At 38.1% G+C, this 16616-nt stretch overlaps 1 pseudogene; it reads left to right on the top strand.

The window, feature by feature from the left end:
- The first annotated feature begins 4928 nt into the window (after positions 1-4928).
- Positions 4929-5029, top strand: LOC132302054 (small nucleolar RNA R71; annotated as a pseudogene).
- The last annotated feature ends 11587 nt before the right edge of the window (positions 5030-16616 follow it).

Below are 16616 nucleotides of genomic sequence, written 5' to 3'. Positions count from 1 at the left end.
TAGATGAGCGCGGGAATGGACACCCAATGGCCGGTGTAGAAGGCGTAGAGGGCTGTCAAATAATCTCCCCTCCTCTGAATCTTGTGCCCTGCCATATAGATGTTCCGGAAGAGCACGGAATCAGTGAACCACAGGTTATCTGAAAGGAATGTCCGGGTGGCGAAGGTCTCGCCAGCGGCATGGTGACCTGTAAGAAAGACTGCCATATCGGTATAAGAAGGCCTGTATAGCCTCGGATATGTCTCTTGAAGCTCTGGAGGACGGCGGTGTAGGTAGTAGCAAGATCGGGCTAGCGAGTCCACTGTGATAGTGATCTGATGGCCATCTACAGAAGTGACCAACTCTGTTATGGTACGCGGGGATGGTTGGAGGTTCTGGTAGAACAACCGTACCAGTCGCTGGTAGACTGGCTCTGTGACTGGGGCAAGAATAGCTGTCAGGCCCCTTTGAATGATATCGTGGTAAGCTGATCGGGTTAGCACCGATCTGGAGAAAAAGGCCATGTCGAACACTGACTCATGGTCGACCACCTTATACGCATATCTAGGCACGGGCCTATCACGCTCCTGAGCTGGCTGGCGTGGTGGAGATGGTATGGGTGAATGCTCAGCTCCAGCACGTGGTGGAAATAGTGATGGTGTAAATGCAGGCGGAGCTGCAGAGGTGGATGAAATATGATCAGCCTCTGCCTTAGCCTCGTGAGATGGTGACTAAGGTTAGGTAGCCTGTGCTGGCTCCTGCTGTGCATGAGAGGGCTCTGCTGGCTCCTCTATCCGTGGTCTGATATAGCGCTGAGGCCCGTGTTGCCTGTTGGCAATGGTCTTCCTCTTAACCATGGCCTGTAAAAAGAAAAAGAAAAACTTGCAATGCGAGTTAGTGCCAGAATAAGAAATTTTAAGCACAATATAGAAACATGCATGTCAGATAAGATAGACAAAACATATATGACATGTATCTATGCAAATGGCAGGATGTGAAGCATGCTAAACAATGTAAGTATGAAATGCATCCAATGTGGAATATCATAGGCATTGGGCATATATGAGATAGCATGAACATAAGATATGAAGAATGAAGTGTGTGTGTGAGATCTGTGAAATTCGATTGATCAGAAAAAAAAAAGTGAGATCGATCACAAAAGTTGGATCGATCGAAAATAAGTGAGATCGATCTCACAACTTCGATCGATCTGAGACATGAGTTTGATCGATCTCTCAAGATCGATCTGAGATACAAGTTCGATCGATCGAACTGTGTGATAAATATAAACAGTCACAGATCTGTGACTTTGGAAGCACGGGGTCCACACAAACGTGTTCGTGGGCCCATCAACACAACACATCAACAAATATCATCACCCAATCATGGCCCATCCTCCCAAAAATAGATCAAACACACATATATATATATATATATATACGAAGCATATACATATATATATAAACATGTAAACTCAGTGCTTCGAAGCTTCAAAAATGGAGATTCAATCATGTATGAAGCACGAATGTAACATATAAAGCATGTAATCATCATATCGAAGCTTAAATCATATATAAGATCTCAGATTTTACCTCAAATCGAAGGGAGAGAAGTGGATGCGAAGATTGGATGAGAAATCCGAGATGAGGGAGAGAGTGTAGCTTGGATCTCACCGGAGATCTCGCCGAAAATGAGGAAGATAGAGAGTGGATGTGGCGGCGATGAGGGAAGCAAGGGTTTGGAGGGTTGGATCGATCTAAATGATCAATTTTGAAACCCTCCAGGTTTAATTTAAAAACATTCCCGACAGAATTCGATCGATCGAACTTCAACTGAGATCGATCGAACTTTGATGAACTCTCCTTAAAGTATTTTTGGATTTTTGAAATTTTTGAAAAATGCAAAACTAAAATTAAAAATTGTAAAATAAAATAAAATAGAATAAAATATTTTTGGATTTTTGTTTTTTGTTTGAAAAATAAATAAAATAAAAAAAAAATCTTTTTGTATTTTTGAAATATTTTTGAGAAATAAAATAAAATGAAATGAAATGAAAATAAAATAAAGTAAAATAAAAATAAAAATATTTTTGGATTTTTGAAAATTGAAAAAGTCAAAACAAAGTCAAGCATTGAAATGGAGAATTGAGATCGATCAGAACAAGAGTTCGATCGATCAGACAGAGGGCAAAAATATGCAGGTTTATGGTTCAAAAATTTGGCTAAGTGTTGGAACATGAAGATCGATCGAACTTGGAAGTTAGATTGATCGAAGAACTTCAGATCGATCTTGAAATGTTTCGATCGATGAGACATTGAGCAAAAATATGCAGGTTGATGCAAGCTCAAAATTTTTCTAAGTGTTGAATCATGAGATCGATTAAACTTTGAAGTTGGATTGATTAAAGGTCTCCTGATCGATCTAAGAATAAGTTCAAACGATGGGACAGAGAGGTGATTTGGATGCAAGTTTCTGCAGGTCGAAATTTTTTTCTAAGTGTTGGATGCAGAATGGAGTTCGATTGATCGAACTTAGGTTTGAGATCGATCGAACTATACAGAATGCTCAATAATGACATGAAAGCTCATGCAATCCTCACCAAAGTTCCTTGCAATGCATATGAAAACCAAAAACAAGTATCTAGACTTCACAAGAAATGAAATTTAAGATAAAATGAGGGAGGAATAGGGTTTTGACACCCTACGAAATGTTTTGCTAGTCTTTAACGTCTCTAGCAAGACATTGGGCTCTTTTAGCTCGGATCAAAGATCTTGTAATGCATCCCCTCCTTGTTGGGGTGATAGATGTTTTAAACTCCACCCAATAAATGGTTCTTTGAAGAACATGTTGGATTGAGCTCAAAAGAAACTTTTGATCCTTTGTCCATGCAATCACAACCTTTGGGCTTCCATGCCCTTTCAAAGCAAGAATTTGAAACAACACCTTGAGAATTCAAGGTTAAAGATGATCATTTGCAAGTTTTGGTCTTACACAAAAACTCACTTCCTTGACATTGAAGATCATGACATTTATCTACAACATTAACCTCTCCTTTATATTTGGGTGTGGGATTAAAGATATTCAACTTCACCTTCATGTGGCTAAATGAGATCTTCATTATCCCCATCCTACAATTGATGTTGGCATTAGCGGTTGCCAAGAAAGGATGGCCAAGGATAACGGGAATTTGGCTTTTAGGATTGGGGACCGATTCCATGTCAATGACAACGAAATCAACCGGGAAAAAGAATTTATCAATTTTAATCAAAACATCCTCAATTATACCCCTAGGGTTCTTGATAGATCGGTCGGCAAGTTGCAAAACTACCGACGTTGGTTTTAGTTCACCTAGGCCCAATTTGACATAAACCGAGTATGGAAGAAGGTTAACACTTGCTCTTAAGTCAAGAAGCACTCGATTAATGATATGATCACCAATAATGCATGATGTAGTAGGTGAACCAGGGTCCTTAAACTTTGGCAAAGTGTTATTTTGCAAAATTGAGCTTACTTGCTCGGTCAAAACCACTTTTCTTAGTGCTTGGCTCTTGTTCTTTCGCTTTTGGGTGCACAAGTCTTTCAAGAATTTGGCATAAGCCGAAATTTGCTTGATTGCATCCAGAAATGGAAGATTAACTTTTACTTGCCTAAACATTTCCATAATTTTATTGGTTTTTGCCTTTTGCTTGTCTTTTGAAAGGGATCCTTTTAAGGCATCCGGAAATGGAACTTTTGGTTCAAACACTTTTTTAGAATTTTCTTTTGAACTCTCTCCAACACAAAAAGTTTTTAAATCACTTTGTTTCAAATCATTTTTCAACAAAACTTTTTCAACATCATTTTTCAAAACTTCTTTTTCAAACACATTTTTCAAGACTTTCTCATTCACAAGATCATGTATATGTAATGAAGGAGGAATGGGATGTGAAACGGGACGGGTGACAACTTGAGGTTGCACCGGTTCACTCTCTTCATGGGACCTTTCAACTTGATTGTCCATAATCCTACCACTCCGCAAGGTAGTCACCGCATTAACATGTTCAATAGTGTGGCCTTCCGATGAGGAATGGGTTTCCACAACACATTGTTGCTTAGGTAGGGCATTAATAGGCATCTTTCCCTTCTCTCTTGCATTAAGAGTGCTTGTTATTTGCCCTACTTGGGTTTCTACCTTAGCAATAGATTGAGAGTGAGAATGGAGCAATTGTGTGTTAGCCTCTAAAGTGCCCAAAGCATTCAAAACTTTTTCTTCAAAGGTGGGACTTATAGTATTTCCTTGGGAATAAGATTGGTTGGGAAAATAAGAATTAGTAAATTGATTCCCTTGTGATTGATAAGGTCTATAACATTGGGATCCTTGGTTTTGAAGTGGAGGTGGAATGTACTTCCCTTGAAAACCGTCTTGGGAAGGGTTTGAGCCCTCTCCTTGGTTTTTCCAAGAGAAATTCGGATGGTTCCTCCAACTTGGATTATAGTGACTACCATAAGGATTGTTCCCTTGGTTCACAAAAGCTGCATTGACTTGTTCATTAGGTTCATTTTGGACTTGTCCGTGAGGACAATGAGAAGTAGAATGAAGAACACTAGAACAAGTCATACATATTTCATTTGATGCACGATGAGAATGGTTAGGGAAAGAAGATACTTGGTTCGCCGAGTTTTGGTTAATCAAAAATTGATCAAACCTTTGAGATAAAGACTTCATTTCAGCGGCTATTTCATTTGAATGGTCGACTTGATGTAAGCCAACACTCTTCCTACCTTGTGAATTTCTACCATTCTTGGATGATAATGTTCTATGCAAAGAATTTTCACTCATACTCTGGTAAAGACGCCACACGTCATCCTCATGCCTATCAATGTATGAGCCATCCATGGAAGCATCAACTATACCCTTATAGTTGTCCGATAAGCTCTCAATGAAATATTGAACTAATTGTCATTTGGGCATGTCTTGATGTGGACACTTCCTAAGTAATTCATTGAAGCGTTCCCATGCCTCATGAAACGTTTCTCCATCCCCATGTGAAAATTCTCGAATTGAGGTTCTCATGGCATTGGTCTTTGAAACCAGATAGTACTTCTTTAAGAACTCTTGTTGCATTTCTGCCCAAGAAGTGATTGAAAAAGGCCTAAGATTGTTAAACCAATACTTTGCCTTGTCTTTTAAGGTGAATGGAAAAATTTTGAGTCTTAAAACCTCTTCCAGCATGTCCGTATATTTTACGATGGAACATACTTCAAGAAACTCATCCAGATGCTTGTAAGGTTCTTCACTTCGAAGTCCACGATAGTTAGGAAGCATTTGAATGGTTTGTAGCTTAATTTCATAATGATGTGCTCTAAATGGAGGCAATTGGATGCATATAGGTGCATTATACTCATTAGGCACATAATGGTCTCTTAAAGCAAGAGGTGGATTAGCTACTTGAGGTGCAACATGAACACCTTGGTTTTAAATTCCTTGATTGATGATGGGAGGTTATGGAGTATACATTGGCCTTGTTGTTATGGTGGTTGGTGAATGAATGGCCTAGGCATGCCTAATGGTACTTGTATGTTCTCATTGTGCACATTAGGATGAAGAATACCTTGTTAGTCTATGTGACAAGGTCCTCAACATGATCATTATTATGGTCATCCATTGATAGATTGGTTCTATTCGAACTTCCTCTTCCCTTAGGATTTCTAATTACGGATTCAAGATACAAATCAAGAGGGACAAGAGTTGGTCTCAATGAACGACGTCTATGCATGCATAATGCAAAACACAACAAGCACAAAGAATGACAAACACTATGCCTTCACAACAATTTCAATGAAACTTCCTCCACAAACATTTAATTCATACTCCCATGCTTTAACAACAATGATGCAAAGAACAATTAAAAACAAGCCTCCACGTGGGCCGACGATTTAACTAAGTAATTGAGTAAATAAAGTCTCACAAAGGTCCTTTAGCACTTCAACTCCAAATTTAAAGCTTAGCTAGGCAAATTTTTAGAATTTTTAGCTTTTTTCCTTGCTTGCTTAGCTTGAATGCTCCTTTGTTTGCCTCCTCTCCAACAATGCACCTAGTCAAGTAAGAACAACACAATAAGTAACCAAAAAGAAAAATAAAAGTAAAGTAAAGACACGATCAAAAGAGTACTAATCCTAATTGATTCCACAAATCCAATGTTACCAAATCAAATCGATCAATCCCCGGTAATAGCGCCAAAAACTGATGGACGGAGGCCGCACTACCACCAAGTTTGAGAGTATGAAATTTAAGGCGAGGGCCAAGAGTTTTACATTTATAGAAGCCATTACTACCTTTCACTATAAATATAGCTAGGGCGAGTAGGGATCGTCCCAAGGGATTGTGAGGGTCGGACAAGGTTGTGGAATCGCTATTAGGGCTAGTAGGTCGAGTGATCAAACAATTGGTTGGTTGGTTGATTAAAGAGCAACTAAATTGAATTAAGTAATAACAAAAGAATGCAACTAAGAGTAAGTAAGAGAGAGAAGAGTCTTGGGGTTTAGAGATCACCACCAAGCAATGCATTTCTATACCGTTGACAAGTAACTAATGAGGGCAAATGGTGTGTTACAATACTGGTGTGTGTGTGTTTGGTTGATTCAACAAGCAAAGATGACTAGTTAAGCATGTTTTGTCTAAACATCATGTGAAAGGCACAATATATCTAAGCAGTGAAGCATATATTATCTAAACAACATGTGAAAGGCACAATAGATTAAAACAAGTCATTAATCCTTTTATTAAGCTCACAATCCAAATACAACACAAGGTTAGAGACATATGCTACTTGTATTCAAAAGCTTGGATCATCAAACAACAAGCATAGATTGTTCTCCCATTTAACACTACGCTATAACTACACTACATCTACACTACTAGCATGAAAATAAACTAGGGGAGAGGCATAATCCATCAAGGAATAAGTATGAACCATCAAGAAAATCACAAGAGAATTCTTTTAAGCACTATATTTTGACAATCTCTAAACTATAGTATCAATACACATAGACATGCATCAATAACACAAAATCTAGAGATAAGTACATGAACATCTATTCTAGCATACATAGACATATGGATAGAATGAAATGATCAATTGGAAGCATTAAACCACATAAATCATTGAATAAACAAGATCTATATATATCCAAGTGTCAAAACATTAATTACAACACTAATCCCTCAACAATACACAAGATTAAGATATAGAAAGCATGCTTGGGGTAACTCTAGCCCCAATAGGATGTCTAGCCACTCATGGTGATGTTGCTCCAACCCTCAAGGGCTAACTCCATGGTTGAAATCTGCTCCTTGTTGATGAAGAACTCCAATGGTGTCTCTAGCCTCCTCCTCTTTTCTTCTACACTAAGAATAGCCTCTAAAGTTGTATCTACCAAATGCTAAAATCTCTCCCCTCAAATAGTGCATCATATTCCTTTTATAGGTAGGTCAAGTGACACACCAAATGAGCTAGGGTTGTGCAAAGAATATTCTCTAATTATTGTATAGAGGACGGATTAAATAAGCTAGCTTTTTAACTTTTTCGCACTAGAGGAAGTTCGATCGATCGAACCTTGGACTTGGATCGATTGAACTTGTTGAGATCCATCGAACTTAGGCTGGATCGATCCAACTGGTTGAGCTTTTTAGGAAAAGACAAATCCGAGATATTTTGAGAGATATTTTTGGGAAAAAGACAAAAGTGGTTAGTGGGTGGTACAATTGTGGATAGGATCAATTATTTGGATAAGGACAAAAGTGTTCAATCGATCGAAGGGTGGTGTTGGATAGATCGAACTTTGGACTTTATGCTTTGGGTCAAGGTTTGGATCTATCTTGAAGTACTAATATCGATCAATGTTCGATCGATCGAACCTTGAAGTTGGATCGATTGAACTTTGCTGCTTCCCACCTTTGGCTTCATTTGCTTCTTTCTTTCTCCACTTTGCTCCTTTCTTTGTTTAATCCCAGAATTACTTCAATTAAGCTCTTATTTGGCTGAGTTAGCTTATTTTCGGGATAAGTGCCTGAACATAAAAATAATTCGAAATCAATCTAAAATGCTAAAGTAAGATAGATAAAGGTACTAGAATACTTAAGCTTAAGGGGTTTAAATACGCACTTTTCAACGCTCATCAATTATTTTAAACCTCATTTGATTATTTTAAGGATGGATTACCCTCTCACAATGTAAAATGACTAATTTTTCCCTAGTGTGTCCTCGGGTTTGGGTATGGACCCGGTTAGCGATCCAGATCCCCGGTTTGGGTGGTCGTTACAGGGTAGCTCGGGACTGACCCTGTGATGAATTTTGGGTATGGTCTTGGACCTGCCTATTTGGGAGTGCACTACCCTATTATTATGGCCATTGGGTTTTATATGCCCTTATTGTGTGAACGTGGTCCGGGATCATTTGGGAAGTAGACGTACAACCCAGCCACACGTGTATTTTCAGTAATCTGGAATTATACGATTCACACCACTTTATTGGAGGGGAGCTCAGGGCTCATGTGAGATATATGGATTTAATAAAAGTTAAATGATGGTTATTGAGTTTATATTTATTAATTGGAGTAATGCATCTTTGATTAATGCACTTATTAGAGTTACTTATATATATGGGAATACAAAGTAAGGTTAGCTTACTGAACGAAGATTATGTTTAGCATTTCTTGTTGAGCTTTTAAGTACATGTTGAGTATGAAGGTGATAGGATCACATGAGGGCGATGGATTTTAGCTCATTGCGCTTTTATTTTCCTTTAGCTTAACTTTTCTCTATTATGATCATTGTAATAAGGATTATGTTATTTTGTGGAACTATATTTAGTTGGCCTAAAGAACGTAGATTTATTTAGACGATGTTAGTGTATCTCAGAAGTTTTTATATAATAAATTGTTAGATGGAGGTTCACCTCGATTTATTATTTATTGTGGATGATTGTTAAGAATTGATGCAAGTTAAACTTCAAATTTTTTATACGAGACAAAGGGTTCTTGTGTTAAAATTTGGGGTGTGACAAGCACTCTTATGACCCAATTAGTAACCGCCAAATATGATGGTATTTGTGGTGTGCGTGAGTATATCTTGAAAATGACTGTTATTACTTGTCAATTGAAAAATCTGGATATGGAAGTTAGTGATTTTTTTTTATTATTATGACTTCTCTTCCTGCGTAATTCGATATTTTTAGAACTACTTATAACGCGCAGAAAGATAAGTGAAAATTAATAGAATTAATTAGTATGTGTGCATAAGAGGAAGAGCGAACTCGACACAATAAGCCCTATATGGTACACATTGTGGATTAGAAAACAGTTATGAAAATAATAAGAAAACTGGGAAAAAGGGTAGAAAGGTTAATGATGTTAGACCTAGGTTAATGATGTCGGACCTAATCAGGCACATAAAGTGGGGAAAAAGAAAGTTCAATGCTTCCGGTGTCACAAGCCAGGCCATGTCAGCGAGGCCATGTCAAAAAGGAATGTTTTGGTTACAAAAACTGGTTAGCAAAGAAAGGTAACACGCATTGTTTAGTGTATTCAGAATCTAATTTAGCCATTATTCCGCCAAATACTTGGGGGATTAATTCTGGTGCTACTATTTATATTTCTAATTCCTTGCAAGAAAACTTCCAACTCAACCTGTGGTGAACTCGAAAGGGCAGTATATGATTGATGAGATCACTCCTCCGAGTGGATCAAATCTTGAGCAAGTTCAAGCAATCACCACACTTCGGAGTGGAAGAGTTGTGGACAATAAGGTTGATGAAAAAGCTAAAATTCTTGCTCTCAGGGATTCAACTTTTTCATCCAAAAATCTGAAAGATAGTCCAGAAATTCTAAATTCGCCAATCCAAAATATTGAGACATCTTATGAGCCTAAGGCTCCTTTTCCTCAATGCCTTATAGAGTCCACACATTTTGGGAAAAGGGCAATAAAATTCAGGATATGTTTGAAGTCTTTAAGTAAGTAAAGATCAACATTCCTCTCCTTAATGCCATTAAGCAAATTCCACCTTATATAAAATTTCTTAAAGATTTGTGTACTCAAAAACGCATTTCTAAAAGCAATATTCTAAAGAAGGTGAGGTTAACTGAGTAAGCAAGTGCTATCATTCAGCATAATACACTTCCAAAGTTTAAGTATCCGGGTGCTCCGACAATCTCGTGTGTCATTGGAGACAACAAGATAGAAAAAGCCCTCCTTGACTTAGGATCAAGTGTAAATCTAATTTCTTACTCTATATACTTGTAACTTGGCTTAGGAGAACTCAAATCCACTTCGGTTGTCCTGTAATTTACGGATAGATCTGTAAAGCAACCTCGTGGTATTATTGAAGATGTACTTATCAAGGTGGACAATTTCTACTTTCCAGTAGACATTGTGGTTCTAGAAACCGAACCAGTTCATAATCCAATAAAACATATTCCTGTAATCCTTGGTCGGCCTTTCTTAGCTACAGCTAATGCTTTAATTAATTGCCAAACCGGGGTGATGGATATTTCTTTTGGAAATATGAAGGTGAAGCTTAACATCTTTAGTGCTTCTCAACATCCTCAAGGGGAATATGACTGTTTCTATCTTGACATCATTGATGAAATGGTTGAAGAATCTCTCCCATTTATTTTTAAGTCAAGATCCTCTTGAAACTTGCTTTGCTCATTTTGACTTTGAAAATTATGATATTGATCAATTCATTTGTGAAGTCAACACTTTGGTTGAAGCCAATGTAATCTTAAACTTTCCTTCTTGGAAAGTGCCAAAGGAACCTCTTCAATTAATTTCCAGCACTCCTCCTGTCCCTTCATTGAAATCTCCACCTTAACTTGAGTTAAAACCGCTTCCGGTCAATCTCAAGTATGTATTTCTTGGTGTAAACAAAACTCTTCCGATCATCATTGCATCAGATCTTTCAAAAGATCAAGAAAGTAGCCTTGTAGTAGTGCTACAAAAGCACAAAGAAGCTATTAGTTGGTCAGTAGCTGATTTAAAAGGAATTGACCCTTCCATTTGCATGCACCGCATTCTTTTGGAGGAAGAAGCTAAACCTTCTCGAGAGGTGCAGCGTCGGTTGAATCCAAATATGAAGGAGGTTGTCATGAAAAAGGTAATCAAGCTATTAGATACGGGAATCATTTACCCTATCTCGGATAGCAAGTGGGTGAGTCCCACTCAAGTTATTCCAAAGAATTTTGGCCTCACCGTTGTTAAAAATTCAGTGGGAGAACTCGTGCCATAACGTACTACCACTGGTTGGCATGTGTGCATTGATTACAGAAAACTAAACTTTGTAATTAGGAAAAATCATTTTCCACTCCCATTCATTGATCAAATCCTAAAGAGGTTAGCTGGTCAGAGTTACTATTATTTTCTTGATGGTTATTCTGGTTATAACCAAGTGTCTATAGATCCTCAAGATCAAGAGAAGACCACCTTCACTTGCCATTTTGGAACTTTCGCTTATCGTCGCATGCCCTTTGGGTTGTGTAAGGCGCCGGCCACTTTTCAAAGATGTATGATGTCCATATTTTCTAATATGGTCGAAAATTTTCTTGAAGTTCATAGATGATTTTTCTATCTTTGGATCTTCTTTTGACTCTTGTCTCCAAATCTATCACTCGTCCTTCAAAGATATAAAGAAACCAATCTGATTTTAAGTTGGGAAAAGAATCACTTCATGGTGCAAGAAGGGATTGTCCTGGGACATATTATCTCTAAAAGAGGGATTGAGGTTGATAAGGCAAAAGTTGAATTAATTCATAGCCTTCTCCTCCATCTTCAATGAGACAAATTCAATCATTTCTTGGTCATGCAGGCTTTTACCGCCATTTCATTAAAGATTTTAGTAAGATATCTCAGCCTTTGTGCCACCTTCTTAAAAAGGACACTAATTTTAACTTTGATGAAGCATGTTTGGAAGTTTTTAAGAAGCTCCGTTCACTACTCTCTTCTGCGCCAATCATGAAACCACCTAATTGGTCTCTACCCTTAGAGATCATGTGCGATGCATCCGATTATGCATTAGGTGCTGTTTTGGGCCAGCGTGTGGATAGAACTCCTCATGCTATCTATTATGCTAGCAAGACTCTTTTAGATGCTCAAATGAATTACACAACAACTGAGAAAGAATTACTAGCGGTTGTCTATGCCTTGGATAAATTTCGTTTATATCTTCTTGGATCCAAGGCCATCGTTTTCACGGATCATGACGCGTTAAGGCATCTACTTGCGAAGAAAGAGACCAAACCTGGTCTTATTCGTTGGATACCCTTACTCCAAGAATTCAACATTGAGATTAAGAACAAGAAAGGAACTGATAATGCAGTTGTAGACCATCTTTCTAGGCTTTTAATTGAGAACACTTCTGATTTTTCTCCAATTCATGACTCATTCTCGGATGAGCAACTATTCCAGATTTCTCATGAATCACCTCCTTGGTTTGTTGACATTGTCAACTATCTTGCAGTTGGGAAAATTCCATCAAAATGGTCTAAAGCAAAAGAAAGGCCGGTTCTTTGCTCAAATCAAAAATTTCTTTTGGGAAGACCCGGAATTATTCAAGTACTGTCCGGATCAAATAATCCGGAGATGTATTCCTGAATCCAAAGTCCAAAACATATTGAAATTCTACCACACTCTTGAATGTGGAGGACATTTCAGTGCCAAAAAGACTTCATCTAAAGTTCTTTAGAGTGGATTTTATTGGCCTTCATTATTCAGGGATGCCTACAACTTTTACAAGTCTTGTACGCGATATCAAAAGCTTAGGGCCATGTCAAAAAGGGACATAATGCCATTGAACTCCATTTTAATCATCGAAATCTTTGATGTCTAGGGAATAGATTTTATGGAACCATTTCCATCTTCGTATGGTAATTTTTACATTCTCCTAGCAGTGGATTATGTATCTAAATGGATAGAAGCTTAGGCGACCATAACCAATGGCCATACTGCAGTGGTCCAGTTCATTTAAAAGAACATATTCAGTCGGTTTGGCATATCTCGAGCACTCTTGAGTGATGGAGGATCTCATTTCTGCAATCGTTATCTTCGATCGGTTCTACTTAAATACTTTGTCAGTCATAAGCTTGCCACACCTTACCATCCTCAATCGAGTGGTCAAGTGAAAGTTTATAATCAGGAAATTAAGCATATTCTTGAAAAAATGGTTTAACCAGACCATAAAGATTGGTCTTTACGACTAAACGATGCGCTTTAGGCCTACCGAACTGCGTTTAAAACGCCAATTAGCATTTCACCATACCGGATTGTTTACGGTAAAGCATGTCATCTTCCAGTTAAATTAAAGCATCGTGCATTTTGGGTCATAAAGCGGTTTAATTTTAATCTTAATCAGGCCAGCTCTAATAGAAAATTACAGCTCAATGAGCTAGAAAAAATCCGGAATGAGGCTTATGAAATGTAAAAATTTATAAAGCAAAAACTAAAGCATTCCATGATATTCATATCATCAATAAGTCTTTTACTTTATGTCAAAAGGTTGGCTTTTCAATTCCAGATTGTAACTTTTCCCAGGAAAGCTTCGATCACTATCTTGACGGATCCAATATATGAGGACTAAAAGGATTCCCATAACGTCTAGCTATCGACGTTAACTTTAGCACTTTAACGAAGTAAATTCTTTCCATTCCAAGCTTCCTTAATTGCTTGTAGTAAACCAAAAATCTCTAAAAATGCCTATTTAGAAACTCTACTTTGCATTCTTAAAGAATCATTTAGATTTCCATTCCAGAGATCATCGTGGATTTTTTATAAATCATAAAAGGTTTTGGTAACTTTTTCAGCAGTTTATCAAGCAGGAATCAATCTAAGGTACTAGGCAAATGTCGCGTTTGGACGCCACTTTCGGCGTCCAGATGCCATCACCTGCTTCATGCTGCATCCGGATGCCATTTCCGGCGTCCGGACGCCATCGCCTACTTCATACTGTGTCCAAACGCCACTTCCGGTGTCCGGACGCCGTCACCTGCTCTCTCTCACGTCTGGACGCCACATCCGGCGTCCAGACGCCATTATGCATATGCCAAATCCCAAACCTCATTGCTGCTAGATTTTACACCCCGCTACAGTACACGTCCGAACGCCATGCCTTACGTCCGGACACGAAGGCCCATGAAGCCAACCCGAGCCTAGCTCGGGATTTTATATCCTCTACTCTTTTCTTCCTCATTCACAACCTACACCTTCCACTTCCTAACCCTACCTTTCCAATCCATATCATAATCATATTTCACTCTTTCCATCTCCATTTTTCCTCTATCCATCATCTATAATCATCCTTATCCATCGTAATCATAATCTTTCAATCAAAGAAGGTAAATTTTCAAACTCCAAATTAAGGTAAGTTCTTTTCTCTTCTATATTTCAACTATTGATTATTTCATAGAGATTAGAACTTGATTTTGTGGGGGATTAATTTATTTAGTGAGAAGTTGGTGTGTTTCAATTTTAGATTCATACTTGTTGGATTCAAATAATCTAATCTTCACAAGTGTTCTTTACTTTTCAATCTTGCACACCACGTGTTCGACAAAAGTTTTAAACCAACTTTTATCACTCGAATGGCATCTTCTTCCACTTTTAAGCACCCTCGCACTTCCGAGGGGTCTTCTGAGGACACTCCTACCTCGGATTGGACTGACTGTCCTATTGAATATGAGACCGAATTCACAATTGAGCATGAATTTGAAGACCATTCGGAAATGGTTTGGTCTATTTTAGAGCTAAAAAATCGTGGTCTTGAAGCTTTATTTAATCCATGCGCTCGTGTTTTCTTTCCGCGGATTGTCCGGTAATTCTATGCCAACATGTCACACTCTTGTGCTGAGCCAAATGTGATACGGACAACAATTGATGGCACACCCTTCGCATTCACCATTACTGACATTGCTACAGCTTGGGATGTTCCTATGACTTCTCCCTTGAATGATGATAATGAGCCAATTTATGGTGTTTGTCCGGATACAATTACTTTGGCAGACATTATGCGTGAAATTTGTCACAATAACTTTACATATCGTCAATAAGCACCAACAAATCCTACATTCTATGCCAGATTTGGTTCTTAGACTCTGTCCTTACTCAGAATGTCTTTCCGATTGCTAGGCATTTAGAAAGAAAAGGTGTGCTTTTCTAACTACCCTTTATGTTACCGAAAGAGGTTTTTGGTTTTGCGTTCCACAGCTCATTTGGGATCAAATCCTGAAACTATATCGTGATCTCATTGTCAAGCAAATGGATAATGCTTTGACATGGGCATTTCCATTTCCTTATTTGATCACAAAAATACTAAAGAAAAAGGGACTTAAAGTGCCCCGAATGGAGGAGAAATTGGAAGATGTGTATCTCTATAATCTCACTGAATGGAAGAAGAGTCGTTCTCAATTGAAAAAGGGTAGACAACTACGCATTGGTGATGAGTTCAATTAGGTTGATGTGAATATTCCTCTGGAGGCTGAGCATGATGACCCTGTGCCTGCTGGTCCAATGCCACCTGCAATGACTAGGGCAGAGTATGACTCTCTTAGCACTCGGCTTGATGCTTTTCAACTGCAGATCGGTAACATAGAGGGAAATCTTACGAATTTTCGTAAGGAAACAAGAGAAGGACAACAACTTCTGCAGGCTATGATGTAGTCACTTATTGACCGTGGTGGTGCCGCTTCGGGTCCATCTCCTTCCACCTTTATGGAGGATTGAACATTGTGTTGCTCTTTAGTTTATTTAGTTCATGCTATTTACTTTTGTTTTGTGTGTTTTGAATAATTTTAGGATTTGGGCCATGTTTGGTATGACAATTATGGGTACACTTTTTGATGTGCACATATTTTGGTTTTCTTTCCCAGTTTTGAATAAAGCATGACATATTAATTCATATTAATTCATATTTATATTTTTATATATGTCTATGCTTTTATGCTTGGTATATAGTTTTTGTGAACAGATTATCAGGTCCAAGTTTGGGGGAAGAAATTTCATTTTTTCACTACGATTGGTGATGAGCGTTAAAAAGTGCGCAATTAAACCCCTTGAGCTTAGGTATTCTAGGACCTTTATCTATATTACTTTCCCGTTTTAGACTAATTTCATGTTATTGCCCTTTTCAGGCACTTATCCCAAAAATAAGTTAATTCAGCCAAATAAGAGTATTAAAGAAGCTAACTCAAGCTGGATGGAAGAAAGGAGCAAAGTGGAAGCAGAATGTAGCAAAGTGTGGAAATCAGAATGTTCGATCGATCTTAGAAATGCTTCAATTGATCGAAACAACATCAATCTGGACACATCAAGATGGATCCAAGCCTTTGTTCTTATCTAAAAGAATCCACCATGTTCGATCGATCCAACTTCTCTTCGATCGATCGAAAATATTCGATCTTATCCACACCTACCACTTTTGTCTCTTTCCCAAAATATCTTAGAGATTTGTCTTTATTCAAAAAGGCACCGCCAAGGATGGATCGATGGATCTCAGCACAGTTCGATCGATCTCAGAATAGTTCGATCAATCGAACTTCCTCAAGTTCGAAAAAAAATAAGTTCCAGCTCATTAAAAGTTGGCTCATGGTACAATCATTGCAAGGACCCTAGTGCA

Source organism: Cornus florida, unplaced genomic scaffold (assembly GCF_030987335.1).
Source record: "Cornus florida cultivar Cherokee Brave unplaced genomic scaffold, ASM3098733v1 CherokeeBrave_3.0.0_Hap2_Chr03, whole genome shotgun sequence".
In the NCBI taxonomy this organism is placed as follows: Eukaryota; Viridiplantae; Streptophyta; class Magnoliopsida; order Cornales; family Cornaceae; genus Cornus; species Cornus florida.
The sequence above is the reverse complement of the archived record's forward strand: the minus strand, read 5'-3'. Positions and strand labels throughout refer to the sequence as shown.